Source organism: Poecilia reticulata, chromosome 20, assembly GCF_904066995.2.
Source record: "Poecilia reticulata chromosome 20, P_reticulata-male-v2, whole genome shotgun sequence".
Classification (NCBI taxonomy): domain Eukaryota; kingdom Metazoa; phylum Chordata; class Actinopteri; order Cyprinodontiformes; family Poeciliidae; genus Poecilia; species Poecilia reticulata.
The window spans coordinates 10048855-10064514 of NC_088849.1; the positions used below are offsets into that span (position 1 = coordinate 10048855).

Here is a 15660-nt window from a genome sequence, read left to right on the forward strand (position 1 = left end):
CAACAAAGTGAACATTTTGTCCAAAACAATATATTAAGAAGAGATTCAGATAAAAAAAAAAAGACAGAAGATACTAGGACGGTTAGCACAAGACTGCTGCAAACGTTGTTCAAATTGATTCATTCTAATTTTGAATGAAGGTACTGACTGATGTTTTGAACAATTGGCCATAACGCCCCTTAAATCTCAACTTGCGCTGAATAAAACAAAGCAAAACTTCACATCCAGTATGACAGACAAAAGTATGTTTCGATCTTTTTTAATCTTCTTTTAAATTTTTTATTTTTATTTTTAATTTATTTTTTATTCAATGTCATTGTTATTCATTTTTATTTTTATCCCATTTGGGTACCCTCTCGTGCTTTCTCATGCTTTCTCATGTTTTTTTTACATACATAAAAATGTCTGTTTTTTCAATGTCACATGCTGTTTTTATTTTTTCCTTAATTATGTAAAGCACCTTGAAATGCCTTGCTGCTGAAATGTGCTATACAAATACAATTTGATTGATTGATTGATTGATTGATTGATTGATTGATTGATTGATTGATTGATTGATTGATTGACAGAACAAATTTTAGAAGTTATGACCGAACAAGGATCAACACCGTGTATATTGACTGTCTTAAATTTAAGACATTTGCAATTTTTACTTGAAAAAAGCAATTGCTATGGCATGTTCTTCAGCATACCACAGAGACACTGAAAGATGTTGAATGATTGCGTCACCGAATCATCACCAGCACCTCAACAGTCTTGTTTGCATTTGCAAATTTTCTGCACCTACAGCATTGGAAGGATGGAAATGTCCCGTGAACTTCTCTTTTCTTGTCCAACACAGCCCAATCAGACAACATGTGGAAAACTCCGAGGGCTGCAGTCTACATTAGAAACCAACGTTTGCGCTGCAATCTTTTAAAAGAGACATTCCCATAACTCAGCTATGGCTAAGTGAACGCTGGCGGTGGCTTTATTTGAACAGACTAGCCTCTAAATGCTGACACTCAATCTAACTTTGGTGAAAAAGCACGGCGTAATCCATTAAATGTCAAACTTCTTCAAAATATTTCAACACCTGCTGGTGTCATTAAGTGAGAATACAAACTGAGAGCCGCCTGGACTCCTTTTTGTTTTTATTTTTTTCAAACGACTTGGAAAAGTGTTTTTGACTGTTATGACTCCTTGCATATTATATTATATTCCTGCCCTGATTTAGTCCTCTGCTCTGACACAAAGGTGCTGGTCCAATGGGAGCTCCCACCCACTTAAAGTTTATTTGGGCTGTTATATAAAAAATATTGCCTTGCCCCCCGTTTGAGACAGATCGTTCTTTACATTCCAGTCTCAGGCTGCACAGTAAAACACAAATATCACACACGCAGTCAATTGGAGGTTGAAATCATATGAGATTATACCCTCCTATCTTTTTACATGATAAATAACCCAAGTCCCCCAAAGTGGCTCTATTGTTCCCACAGCAAGCCCACATTCACACCCCACTATTTAGTCTCAGCATGTCTTATATGGCTGTGGTAAGTACGGCCAAAGTGTCACTGACATATTTTACGTTTGACCCGCTACAGAGGAGGTCACATAGTTGCGGGTGTCTACTGGTTACCCATTGTTGGTAGCGAGGCACCATGCCAGGCCAGCCGTAGCTTGGTGTAATGGGAAAGGGAAAGACGAATGGACTCCAGGGAACCGAGGCCATTATGTTTGTTTTCTTCACCGCCTGAAGTTCGCAGCTGAAGGTGCAGGAGCCGGCTGGCGGTAAACGGGGTGAAAGCGAGAACCGAAAGAGAGCAACTGACCGAGGAGAAGGATAATTTGGTTTTAAGTATCTGAGGCGATTGAGTGTTCACTATGGAAATGTCCTGAGTGGTTCATATTGACAGATGACGTTTGATGCCATTTTATGGTTGGTGTGGTGCTAAAACATGACAAACATTCCTTTGACCTAAGGTCACTATGAAAGACATCCCTGCCAGTCATTAAAGTCTGTGCCTATGTCAGTTTTTGGTGGGTGTCCATGTCTGCGCAGGTTTTGTTTTTCCCCTTTTTGAACGGTGGATTGAAAAATACTCTGAGAGAGCTCCAAGGCTTGGGAAATTGTTTTATAACCTGGTTTAAACATCTCCACGTCTTGCAACACCACCCAGCATGTGTCCTTGTGCCATAATACTGTTTTCCCGCATTTTTGAACATCACACTGTCCAAAGTCAGCAGTGTTTCCAGTAGCAACACAAGAATCATAGCCGTATCATAACCAGGACTCAGGATGTGACCAGCAGAGGTGAACCGATCTCTTTTCCAGACAGCTGAAACCCATTGCAACAAGCACCTGTTCTACACACACACACACAAAAGGGAAAGGGCTTTTCCACAGGATTGAATCACTCCAATAAAAAAATAAAACATAAAAGCATGGAAAAAAGAGAAAACCTTGTGTCCTCATCTGGGTGGCTACGAAGCGGATGGTGGGTGTAGGAAAGTGACAAGTGGATAAAGCATAACAGAGAAAATGCAAAGTGAAATAAAATTACTGTATATTTAGGGAAAATTGAAAAAAGCAACATGAGGTGGGAAAGCAGCTAAAGCAAAAAAAAAAAAAAATGCAGGGAAGAATGTGAGACACTCAAGAGGGTGCTCACGATTACCACAACTTCGTCCCTTTTTTTCCCCCCCAATTGGTGCTGAGGTTCTACCACCACTACGCCTTTAAAGTACAACATGGAAGATTTCCAAAAAGTTGACATTCTTTAAGAGTTAGTTGTTGTTTAATCGGCAGCTGACCAGGTTGCTGTCGGTCCTGTTTACGTCTTGCTCTTTGCATTTGTCCAGAAAGAACCGACACGGCGTCGCACTTTGATGCATATTCGTAGCGGCCGCTCGAGGAGAGACAGTGTAGGTGGTGACAGAAGCTGCCTCTGCCTGCGCTTCACAGACACTTGTAGGCTTAGAGCTTTCTTTGTCAGAGACCCGCTTCCTGCTGGGAAAACCATCAGGGAGAACCGACCAAAATGTGAAAGAGGCTTTGATGAGGCAGGAAAACAGGAGAAAAACGGTGGAAGAACAGAGATTGGGTATACTTTTATGGCTATATTTGTATTAAAAGTAACAACAAGAAAAAAAAAACCCATCACATTTTGTTGAGTGCCATCGTGAAGACCATTAATACATGTCACATATGTCGGTCGATGTTCCGGTGACTATGAGTCAAAAGCAACTCTGCACTGGTGGGATTTTAGCTTTGATTAAAAGGAGCTCAGTGTTTCGGCTGTTTTGCAGTTTTCGGGAAGTTTGTTCCAGATTTGTGCAGCACAGAAGCTGAATGCTGCTTCTCCATGTCTGGTTCTGGTTCTGGTTCTGCTCTGCATCCCCAGAACCAGCAGACCTGAGTGGTCGTACTTAGGCACCTTTTCAAATAATGATTCACTGTTTCACACCAGAACCACTTGGACTTCTCTGCTTGCTAAAGAGCTTAATCTTAATCTTAGTCTAATCTTTACCGAAGCATAAAAGTTAAAAAGGTTCCCAGAAGCTTCTTGCTTGCTTTTGTGATGGTAGGACAGAGAAAGATGTTGCTAGGTTGCACTGCAATGGAATCTACTCTTTCAAAGCAAATAATGCGACATGGTCCTACTCATCCCGTGTCAGATCCTTTTGGTGTGAGAGAGCTTCTGAAGCAGACAGGAATGAATGCGATGCATGCTGTTTTGTTCCCGAAAAAGAAAATGCTGGGACTCCTCTTGCAACCACGATGCATCCAAATATTTCTGACAGCCCACAAATCAGGCAGCTGCCATGTAGGCCTGAAGCTACAGCACTCTGAAGTGAAACTTAAGCAGACAGTATTTCACATGAGGCGAGCCATAAATGTCATCAATGACGAGCGCGAGGCTACATTTTGCCTGAGTAAAAGTCATGCATTAGGACTGACGTTTTATTCGTTTTGGATTGGGAGCGGCACACTTTGAAGGTGCGTGCTGTCGTTGCAGAGAGGTTTGTTATGATTTTGTCAACTTTTTTTTTTCTTTAAAGAAAATGTAAAGAAAAAAAAAAAAAAAAAAGTAATTACAGATGCTGTCACCTAGTCGCTGCGCTCCTGCTGGCTCTCATGGAAAATCTCAGAAAGGGGCCCAGCCTTGTTGAGCTCAGGCTGACATTACCAGCGTGTTGTGGCCAAGTCACAAAACAGATGTTTACTGTTTTTGTGAGCCGGATTTTTCTCTCCGCCTCGACGCTGACCCCCGGGGCCCAGGCGGTTCGGTTTAAGAGAGCGCTGGCGTTTGAGGGGACAGACGGGGGTCGCGATGCCGAAACCGCGGCGATAATGTTTTACTGTAAACGTGGGACTGACTGGATGCACGTTTCTGACGTGGGAGAGTTTATGACTCTGACAGGTGCTTGGGTTCATCCACGATTCAGGCGGCCGGTGTGATAAAGCGATCAGATGGATCACACGTTGGAAAATCGGGGCTGTGTGCGATCTCGTCCTGAATGTGTCACCCTGCGGGAGCAGTGAACCGGGTTGTGAAAGTTTTCTTTGTGTGTGTGTGTGTGTGTGTGTGTGTGTGTGTGTGTGTGTGTGTGTGTGTGTGTGTGTGTGTGTGTGTGTGTGTATGCGTGTGTGTGTGTGTGTGTGTGTGTGTGTGTGTATTTCTCTGTGTAGGCTGCAGCTTCGCAGAGTCTGCAGAGACAGTTACGGAGCCGGTAAAGGTCTCTCCACAGAAGCCATTAAGCTGTGCGTCTGTTAGAATGATGTGTTTTCCTTGGCTGCGGGGCAGCAGCAGGTGCTGGGAGGACCAGCTTGGAGCCTCTGCTGCTGACCTGCTTTGATGTGCAGCCCAGGAACCAGTCTTCCTCTTTTTGTGTCTTTCTCTTCCATCTCTTTTTTTTGTTGTCATCCTTTTTCCACAACTTTGTTCCTCCCTCTCACTTCCTTTTTCCTCCTCCCCCCCTCTCTAAATTTTACATGCTGCTAAGGCTTACATTTTTTTCCACTGTTCCCTCAGTTTGATTTTTTAACCTTCATAACATTACCAAGTTCCACTTTTACTCTTTATATGTTTTCAGAAAAGTCTTTCTACTTTAGCCTTCTGCTCCTTTCCTATATTTCTCCTGGCTGCTTAAATATCCAGAGTCGTTCAGGGTTGCAGAGCAGCCTCTGAATTATTGCATTAAAAAGATTTCTGGAAAAGAAGTGGCAGGAAGATTTCAACACAGACTTGTTTCCATTTTTTCTAACCATGGTTGTCTGGGCCCCTAAGCAGAAGGGGCCCCTCATCAGCTCCACTAACAGAGTTTCAGATTTTATTGGAGTCTGGGAGAGATTAAACTCATATCATCAGACTGTAGCTATGACAACAGCTAATCAAACTGTGAAGATTACTCTTTGCACCTTGTCAAATAAATCTTACATTTAAATGTTGATTAAAAAAAGTACATATATATATATATATATATATATATATATATATATATATATATATATATATATATATATATATATGTATTTAGCTTAATATATATATATATATATATATATATGTATTTAGCTTAATAGTATTGTCAGTAAACAAATGTTAAGATCTCTTTGAAAATCTAAAAAGTTGATGTTCAAGAATTTATGGAGGGAACCAAAGGTCTGGGGTTCCCAAAGCAGCCGCTTAGTTTGCTTATGCCTTGGGCCGGCTCTGCTTTTAAGTCGGTTTGCAGCATAAACAAGTTGCCTCTGGGAGGAAATTGCTGCTCAGCTGACAGAGAAACGAGACTGCGAACCGAAAACCTGCACTCAACTTAGTTAATGTCTGAGCATGATTATTTACATGCAGCAGCCTCATTACATGTCTCTGCATATAATGTGTAAAAAAACCACACAAACCACATAATTTTATGACACTAAAATTAAGTTACCTCGAGTACATTCATTCTGTTTCGAAAATAATTCTTTGAAAAGAAACGCATTGCTGGGAATTTAAAAAAAAAAAATTCTTTACAGATTATTCTTTTTATTTTTCTTTTAAGGTTCACATTGAAAAGTACATTTCAATATCAGACAAAAATAACTGGAGTAAATATAAAAAATAAAGTTTTCTAAAAAAAAAAAGGGAGAAAACTATTTTTAAATAAAATCCCCAAAACAAAACAAAACAAAACAAAACAAAAAACCACAGCCAAAACATTCATTGCTCAACACTGGCATCTTACTGACCAGTGTTAAGCTCAGTGCCCTCCCTTCCCCTGCATCCTTCTCCCTCAACCTCAAGGTAAAAAGACATTACGCCTGAAACGATGGAGCAGCGAAGGCAGAAGCCCACTTGGGTTCAGAGACACAGGGGAGGTAAAGCATGAAAAGAAAAAGCCAAGCACTGTCCACAGCCAGCGAGGAGCGTTGCCTTTTATTTAAGAAGTCTACTCCCAGGCATTCCTTTGCCAAGAAGCGGGGCCTCCCTGGAGAAAGCCAGGATGAGAGGCTGAACTCGCATTCAGATGGGGGTTCAGGGACTTGAGATACACAGAATCTCATACAGTCTCTGCAGAAGTGAAAAAGCAAAAAACAAAAAAAACACAAAAACGTGTAGTCACGCACACACACACACACACACACTGATGCCCACACCTTGTTCATCCACCTCTTTTGCCTCTCATTGTTCTGTCAGTCAGGATGGTCTTCTTAGCTGCAGTCCACAGCAGGGAATTTCTGTTTCACGAATGGTCACAGACTTGTAAAAGAATAACTGATTGATTTATTGGGCCGGAGGGGGCAGAGGCAGGTGGGGTATTAGGAGCTCCTTGGAGATCTCAATGTGAAATTCCAGTTCAACAACAACTCAAAACGGCACAAAAAGGCCACTGATGCTTAGCTTTGAGATGTAGTCTCTACCTTTTCTTCCCATTCAAGTTAAAAATCAGACTAAATCTAGAATTTTACTCTCGTGCTTACAGCCCGTTCAGACATCTGTGTCATTTGAGCTCCATCGTATTTGTTTAGACTTGACCAGTTTACTTAGATCCTCAAATGAAATCAGCCCCTGCAAACTTATGGATCTTGTTGAAAGGTTTGCATTAGAACGACATTCAAAAGCACATGTCAGGAGATGGATTTTCTCGTCACCCAAATGGATTTAAGGTGACAGTACTGTGGGGCCAATTTGTAAAGAATTTTGGCTGCAAAACATCACGTCCAAATCTGGAGACCACATGTTGTGCCGTCTCACAAAAAGAACTGAATTTATAGACCATCCTTACTTTTATAGCTTTATTTCATAGAACATTTACAGTACTAAAACAAAAAGAAAAATACAAAAGTTGGCATTTAAAAACATCTGTGGGTGCAGCTAAACTTTAAACATATCGCTCACTTAATGATTCCGGCAAAAGGTATGCTTTGAAAAGGCCCTGTGTTCTTTTTTTTTCCTTGGAGAACTTCTACTGTAAAATATCTGTTGGTTCAATCAGCGAATATAGGTGGACACCCACTGCATCGAGGCTTTGAATCATTCTTTATACTGTATCATTCTCCTTCCTGTTCCATGATTTCTCTCCTCAAAGCGATCCCCAGGCAATGAGTTATAAATATCGAATCTAAAAAAACTCAGGCGGGCTGGTTTTCCACCAAAACTGGACCTACTGTAAGTCATGCGATGCGCTTCACACTGCGCAGAAATTTAAAAGACAGAAGATGTAAATCAAGACATGGTGGGGTTGGGAGGAAGTTATTTTTAAGTCATCAGGAGGATTAATAGATGGGATTCTTCTTCTTCTCAGTTTGTTTAGCAAAAAAAAAAAAAAAAAAAAAAAACTTGGACATTTACATCAGTCCGCTGATCGGGTTTCTCTTTCACAAATGCAAAGCACAATGTGAAAAACCCCCCAACTAATTTCAAGGAAAAGATCTGCGACTTACATCAAGTGAAACCGAAATGGCATGTCGCCATTTTGTGAATTACACAAACTGCCAGATTGATGAAATGGCGAAAATCTGCATGCTTATATTACGATGTCTGGTCAGTGGCGCAACTACACATTATTCAGGTGGATGCAAAAACATAGATCGGCGCCCCCCCCCCCGCCCCCCCCCGACCGAGGGACGGGACGTCAGGGTGAAGGAGCGACGCTCACACCCCCCCCCGAGGCGACGATACTCTTACTCGCTACATTTACCTCGTTATGTGCGCGAGGTGAAGGAGCGTAAGGCGCGCATTAGTGTACGGGAAAACATCATCGGCGCGCCGCCCCCTCCAGACGGGGTTTTGGCGCCCCCTCTGGTGCCGCGCCCCTATGCGTTGCATACCCTGCATACCCACTTTTTGCGCCACTGTTTGGACTGATGACAAATAATGGGTTCAAAAGGAAAAAGTTTTTGCATGTTAAATACTTTTACTCATCATTCATTCTTGGAGTTGCTGTTAGCTGTTGAAAAGCTGCAGCAAAGTGCTAGTTAGCATTTTAAATCATACACAGATTGTCTGGAACATTTTCAGGGAGACGTACGCCAGGAAACAAGTTTTGGCTGTCAATTAACCTTTGAGATAACAGCTGCATTTAATTGCAACAATTTTTTTTTCTTTTGGTCAAGCGGAGATACAATCCCTCCTCCCCCCAAAAAAAATACCTGGCTGATAATGAAAACAAGGAAAAATCAACGCTACGGAGGAGGAATGTGGCTGGCATCGAAGCCAGACATTCTTAAGAGCTTCAGGAATCCAGACGACAACAAGCTCTGCTGCTGCTGCTGCTGGTAGCCACCGGCCGATGACAACCTGCGCTCCACATCGGTCTCTGGCCATTGTTTAGTCTGTGATTGACCGAGGAAGGTGTTTGTTGTTGCTGGACTCTTATCTGTGTTTCTTGGACGGAGGAGGAAAGCGGAGCCGACGCATTACGTCGGCGAAGCGGCCTGTTGAAACGAAGCAGGCGCAAAAACATCGCGTGCCGTTCAGCTGTTTCAATGTTTTAGGCTTAAAAGACGTCAAAGAAAAGAGTTACAAAAATTGTCCCGAGGTGGTTTCGGCGATAAAGATAAGTTGCTTTTACGTTGCACATTTTGTTTTGTAAGGAAAAAAAAAAAAAGAAAAAGAAATTAAGTGCTCACTAATAAGGAAATGCTGGGGTTTATAGCGAGAGGTGGGATATTTAATATCCAGCACCTTTCGTTCAGTCGATTGCTTTTATATGCCACCCAGTGCTCCTTTTTCTAAAGCTGCCAGAGTCAGAAAGCCTTTAGCATCCATTGCACACTCCCCCCTAGAGAAATATCAATTTCATACCACATATTTGAGAGCTCTCTCTATGGGTGACTGTTAGCTATTGCCAAGGAATTCATATTACCACAAGCATAGCTATCCGCCCAAGACCCATCACCGACTCCCTGGGGTGTTGTTATGTTGGGTTATTAACTTGAAAGTGCAGCCTTTTTTTTTTTACTGGCATTTTTTGTTTTGTGGCCCTTAGTAATTTAGTAACAGGGGCCCATCAAGCTGCACAAAAGAGAAAAAAGTGAGCATGCAGAGGCTGGAAATTCTCATAAGCCGACAAAAGAAAGGGGAGGGGGGGAGTGCCTCCTTTCTTTTCATTGTTCCAAGAAAAAAATTGCCAAAAACTTTTTCTTTCCTGATCATCTCTGGAATGAAACTGAAAGGAATCCTTAAAAGCTAAAAAAAAAAAAAAAACAAACAAAAAAAAAACGATTTGTGCCAAACTGTTGTCAGTCTCAGCTGAAGTCATCTGCATTATATTTCTTTCTTAGTGGAAGTTCAATCTCCTCTGTTGTTTTCTCAGAGGTTTCAGAAAGTTCAAGTTTAGAGAACGTCGAATGCTTGCATTTCAATCTATGCAATCACAACATGAAAAAGATTTAACAGTGGAAACAGAACAAAGGACCTTTTAATTCAGATCTGAACTGCTGGACTTCAAAAGTCAGCAAATCGCTTCAAGACGCTCACATCCGCGGTCAGAGCAATATTTGAAAAGTTTGGAATAACTGAGGCTACGGTGAATAGAGTCTAGACAACAAGGCGAGTTCAATCAATCAATCAATCAATCAATGTGACTCTTGACACACAATGAGTGCAACACAAAGTTCTTTAAATCAGATAAAAGCAAAGCACAATAGAAATAATAAAAGCAATGGAAAAAACATAAAATCTTATGACCTAAAAAAGAGATAAATGTCCGACGTAAAGCAAACAAAAACTTCCAAGTGGCAAAATGTATGTAAATGTTTCCAAGCTAAATATTTGTGACAAAATATTTGTATCTGTCAAATGGAATTTTCCAGTGTTCTGAAACAACTTTTAGTTAAAAAAAAAAAGAGATGTGAAGGTAGTTTCCAAACTGGCACCAGCCTCTTAAAAACATCCAGAGCTTCTTTTCCTTGCTATTATAAAAAAAAGACAAGATGAATTTGCTACATAGGGCAGAAGTGTCGCTTAAGAAAAGTATCAATGTGCCCACATTCCTTTGCTTTGAGTATCCATGTAATCAGATATGACTGGTTTGGAGGGAAATACTTTCTACACGGCATCAGCATGCAGAGACAGGAAAGCTCTCAGTATCTGACCGCTTTAACCGTTGCCCCTTTTATCTGTGTTCCCTCGCCTTGCCGAGCTCCAGCTGGGTGCCGCTGTTTCCTTCAGCATTTTCGTTGGCACAGTCCACGGCCAGAGAGCGCTGCGCTGCCTGCAAAACAGGAAGAGTAGGCTGCCTTCAGACAGAAAACAAGCCGTTTCCAGAAACGTCAGGCAGCAGGCGGAAGGAAAATGATAACTCTGCATTTCATCTGGTGCCCGTTTGGTGACTGAGTTTCATCCTATATGTCGTCCTGAGAGAAAGTTTCTCCACTGGATGACGGCTTCCTCTTAATGTTGATCAAACTTCTCGCCTTCCAGATGTGAACTGGATTGTGATTCCTGAATGCTGTTTATAATAGTATTCAAATTTACTGATTATAGCTGCATATGCCTGGAACCTGACAGATTTGAACAGTGGGATAAAATATATTTAATCAGTATTACATGGTCTGTATCAGTCTTTACGTTAACTCATATGCCATTGGCTGATGAAGACTGCTGTTCATCCTATTTGCTTTACTTGAGAGCAACAAATTCATATTTCCTCCCCAGAGTTTCTAAATGGCAGCCTTAAGACCTGTGACTTCTGAAAACAAATGGAAAACTAACTAAACTAAGCAAATAAAATCTCACAACCAACGTTATTTATTCTGAGGAAGTAAATGATAAGAGTGAGGAACATCTTTGCGACCGTGAATAACAGAAGTTGGGTGTGAACTGAAAACAGAACGACACACGACAGACACTTGGTTTTATCAGGAAATGAAGCAAATGCTAAGAGATCTTACGAAGGAAACTCAACCAGACAATTGGTTTCTCCTTTACTTACGTTTTCGATTTATCAAGAAAGCTACCTTTACATTATTTAATCAGTCACACACACAGCAACTTTTCCCGGTATCAAACTCACAGATTTGAAGTCAGCTCAGCTACGTGGACACGTATCAAAAACTGTCTCTTACTTTTCTTACTTCTTATTTGTGAGTGGAAATCTAAACCTCTTTCTTAAAAAAACCCCAATGTGTCCACACGAGATTGTGCACTGTAAAAATGATTGTGTTGAAGTGCAAAGGGAAGTAATACCCGGTTCTACTCTTTATTGTCATGCACTTTGTTCTCTGCCAAGCAACGAAGGATTAAGATTTAGCCAAATGTACATCCTCCTGTTTCAAATAAAGGGGTTGACAAAAAGCCATCCTCTTTTTATTGTGCTTTCTTCACTGTGCAAGTATATAAAAAAGCTAAAAAATACAAATAAAAAACAGAACACAAACTGTAAGGCTTCTTCTTTTACTGTGCTCTGTCAATGGAGAAATAATCTTGTGGGAAAAAAAATGGGACGACTCAGTGCGCAACAACAAACATAAAATTAGTTATATGAGTTGACATGAGGTCACATAGGTCCATGTTTTTAAGTTCCTCTTGACTCATTTCCTTTCTGGTGTCTTCAATAAAGGCCCATAGGGCGAAAAAATAGCACAAACTTGTTCCGAGATGTCGGCTCCCCTCAACAACATGGGGAACATGTTGTTTACGAGAGCATCAAAGCATCTGTGAGCTCAGTTGTTGCTGAGCTGGAGACAGGAAACATGACGAACCTGAGTGAATTATTTTACTGTTGTAGAAGAACAAAAAAAGTACAAAAGCATCATTATATGTGTAGTTATAAGTTCAATTTTAGTCTCATCAACCCACAGATTATATTTTTACTTGACCATTGTGTCAGCTTTGTGCCTTTTACCAAACTCCAGTGGAGCGTTGATATGAGTTTCCTTCAAGAGTGGCTTTCTCGTCTCCACTCTGTCATAAAGCTTTGACTTGTGAAGAGCAACAGTTGTTGTATGTGGAGACTCTTATCTGAGCTACTGAAGCTTTTAACTCGTTCTGGGTAATAGGTATCAGCATTTCTCACTAGCCTCATCCTTGTGAGGTTGTAATTAGCCTGATCTAAGCAGGTTTGTACTTATAAACACTCGACGTGCTTCGGTGATTTAAAATAAATATTTAATCAAACACACTCTGAAAATCAAATTGTGAACCTGACATCCTTTTTTACAGAAGAGGAAGAAAAGCAGCTGCTTTTCTTCCTCACACAACACCGGCTTTCAAACAGAAAAGTTGCTCGTCTGATTTGCTCGTCTGATTTTCTGTTCACCAGGAAATATTAGCATATTTCTTCATTTGAAGCTAATTTGCTTAATTGGTTTAGCTCTATATTGATTGGGTAAGAATATCTTTATAACTTGTGCAGTTTTTGTGGCTTTTACAGAAACTTTTGTTTGTGATATTAGCTGAACATAGTGCGATTAATTTTACGTGACTTTGCGGTGTGTCTTTGCTTTGAAGACTTGACCACTTGAACCTACTGCTAATACAGTAGGGTCTGTTAATTCTTCTTTATTTAATATGTCAATTTTAATTTACAACCAAAGACAAAACAAGCTTTATCCAAAAGTTACCTTGATATAAAAAACTGAAAACTAACAGGTTTTTCTGAAATCTTTTCCAGTTTGACAGATGAAGGTCTATCAGAGTCTGACTGAGAACATGGTGACAGTCAACATGTTACTGAGCGTCTTCTTTCTTCCAGGTGAGATTTGTGTTCACTTCCTTTCAAGTTGAGATGTAAAAAAAATATTTTTAGTCTGAAATATTTAATCTTGATATTGTTTAAAGGCTCAACTTGTGACATGATACAAGTGAACTGGAGTTCTTTGAATTATGGATTTTGTCTAAAGACAGATTTTGCTCCACATTAGGTTCATTATTGATCTGCTTTGCAGGTGCTTTGGCTGATTACTGTTATGGTCAAACACCAGCTCTCAACATCACTACACCAAATAACTTGGACGCTCTGACTGGATCTTGTTTGCAAATCCCATGTAGCTATGAGGCAGATCATCCTAAATATGACAGCAGTAAAACTATCTATGGAGTTTGGATGAAAGGTGGGGTAAATGTTTGGGCCAATCCAAGCCCTGTTATTTTCCACAGCAGTGGGTCAATTAACAACTATTCACTGGATATAATTGGAAACCTGAAAGAGAGCAACTGTACCACTCTGTTTCCTAATTTAACAACAAATCACATAGACAAATACTTCTTCAGAGTTGAGAACGGTGACTACAGGGCAACAGCTTGTGCTGATCCTCTTCAAATAACAGTTAAAGGTAAGATAATATTTTTCTCTATATACCATTGTGACACTATGGTGCTCGGTTTTATATATTAGGCACAGCTTGCTGATTTTCCTGTGAATTTGTAAAGCTAGAAAGTTAAAGTTTCTATCCAAAGACTTTCAAAAAACCCTTCTGTGTGGTTACAACTCAAACAATACAGCCAGAATGCATGAAATTGGATTTACTTTGGTGGTCGGATGTTTTCCTTCTGTCTTGGACAAATTTTTCTTAATTGAGGAACAATACATTTTTCTAGATCAATTGTCCACTCTACAGTAAATTTGAATCAAATAGGACTTACATGGTGCTTGGTGGCGATGTTGGACTTACAGTCATGTCAGTTGTGTCCTTGGGTGATACACTTCACCCACCTTGCCTGCTGCTGATAAAGTAGTGCAGAGCAACTGTGACTACATCAGTGTGTGAATGACACTTTGGAGTCATCTGGACTAGATAAAGTGATGGGCTTTTTACCATTTAAACTGTTTAGTAATTTATTTAAGAAATACCAGTGCATCTGAATATCTCTTTTGTTTCTAAATTGTTGCTCTAATGTTTAAATATAGATTCTCCTTGGAGTCCCAGCATTAATGTTCCCTCTGACCTGAAGGAGCATCAGTCTGTCACTGTAACCTGCTCAGCTTTCACTCCCTGTCCAAACTCACCTCCTGAACTCACCTGGAATCTCCAACAAGACTCTCTCAGACAAACAGAGAAAACACAGATGGAACTTTTACAACTAAAATCCAGGAGAACATCACTCTGTCAGACACACATGATGGATACAACATCACATGTTCTGCCAGATATCCTGTGATTGGAGGAAACAAGACAGCAGAGACAGAAGTGACTCTCAGTGTTTCATGTAAGTGATCCTATCAGCAGGTCATGGTTCAGCTGTTTCTGATCAATAAAGTTCATGTGTCTCATTTTCCTCAGATGCTCCTAGAAACACCTCAGCATCCATCAGTCCATCAGGTTTGGTGTCAGCAGGTATCTGGGTGGAGCTGAGCTGCTCCAGCAGAGCCAAACCTCCACCCAGATTCACCTGGTTCAGGAACAACAAACATGGAGACATTATTGTGTCTGTGGGACAGGTTCACAACTTCAGTGCTACTGAGGGAGGAGAGTTTTACTGTTTGGCTACAAATGATCTGGGCAATCAGAGCTCACCATTTGTCTGTGTCAATATTAAAGGTAATTTATCACCTGTTTTTTGTTTCAGTTCTTCTTTCAATATGGTTTCAAGACTTGAGCAGTTCTTAGGACCATGTGACCACATTACCTCAGAAAATGTAATATGATAATGTTAGATGTCATTCCATTCAAGATGAAAATGTAAATCTTCTTTAACATAGAGTTGCTTTGTAAATGAATTTAAAAAAGATCAGATGAGCCCTATGGTTTCCTTTATTAAATATATTCATCTGAACTATTGGAGACCCAGTATTAACATATCTGTTGGTCTGAAGGAGCATCAGTCTGTCACTGTAACCTGCTCAGCTTTCACTCCCTGTCCACACTCACCTCCTGAACTCACCTGGAATCTCCAACAAGACTCTCTCAGACAAACAGAGAAAAACACAGATGGAACTTTTACAACTAAAATCCAGGAGATCATCACTCTGTCAGACACACATGATGGATACAACATCACATGTTCTGCCAGATATCCTGTGATTGGAGGAAACAAGACAGCAGAGACAGAAGTGACTCTCAGTGTTTCATGTCAGTGATCCTATCAGCAGGTTATGGATCAGCTGTTTCTGATCAATAAAGTTCATGTGTCTGATTTTCCTCAGATGCTCCTAGAAACACCTCAGCATCCATCAGTCCATCAGGTTTGGTGTCAGCAGGTAGCTGACACCAAACCTGGTGTCAGCTACCTGGTTTGGTGTCAGCAGGTA

At 40.6% G+C, this 15660-nt stretch overlaps 1 pseudogene across 1 annotated transcript; it reads left to right on the forward strand.

Moving 5' to 3' along the window:
- Window positions 1-13136: 13136 nt before the first annotated feature.
- On the forward strand, window positions 13137-15475 carry LOC103456536 (sialic acid-binding Ig-like lectin 14; annotated as a pseudogene). The gene is made up of 3 exons (XR_014085476.1): window positions 13137-13164; window positions 14320-14618; window positions 14693-15475. The product of XR_014085476.1 is annotated as a sialic acid-binding Ig-like lectin 14 (transcript).
- Window positions 15476-15660: the final 185 nt, after the last annotated feature.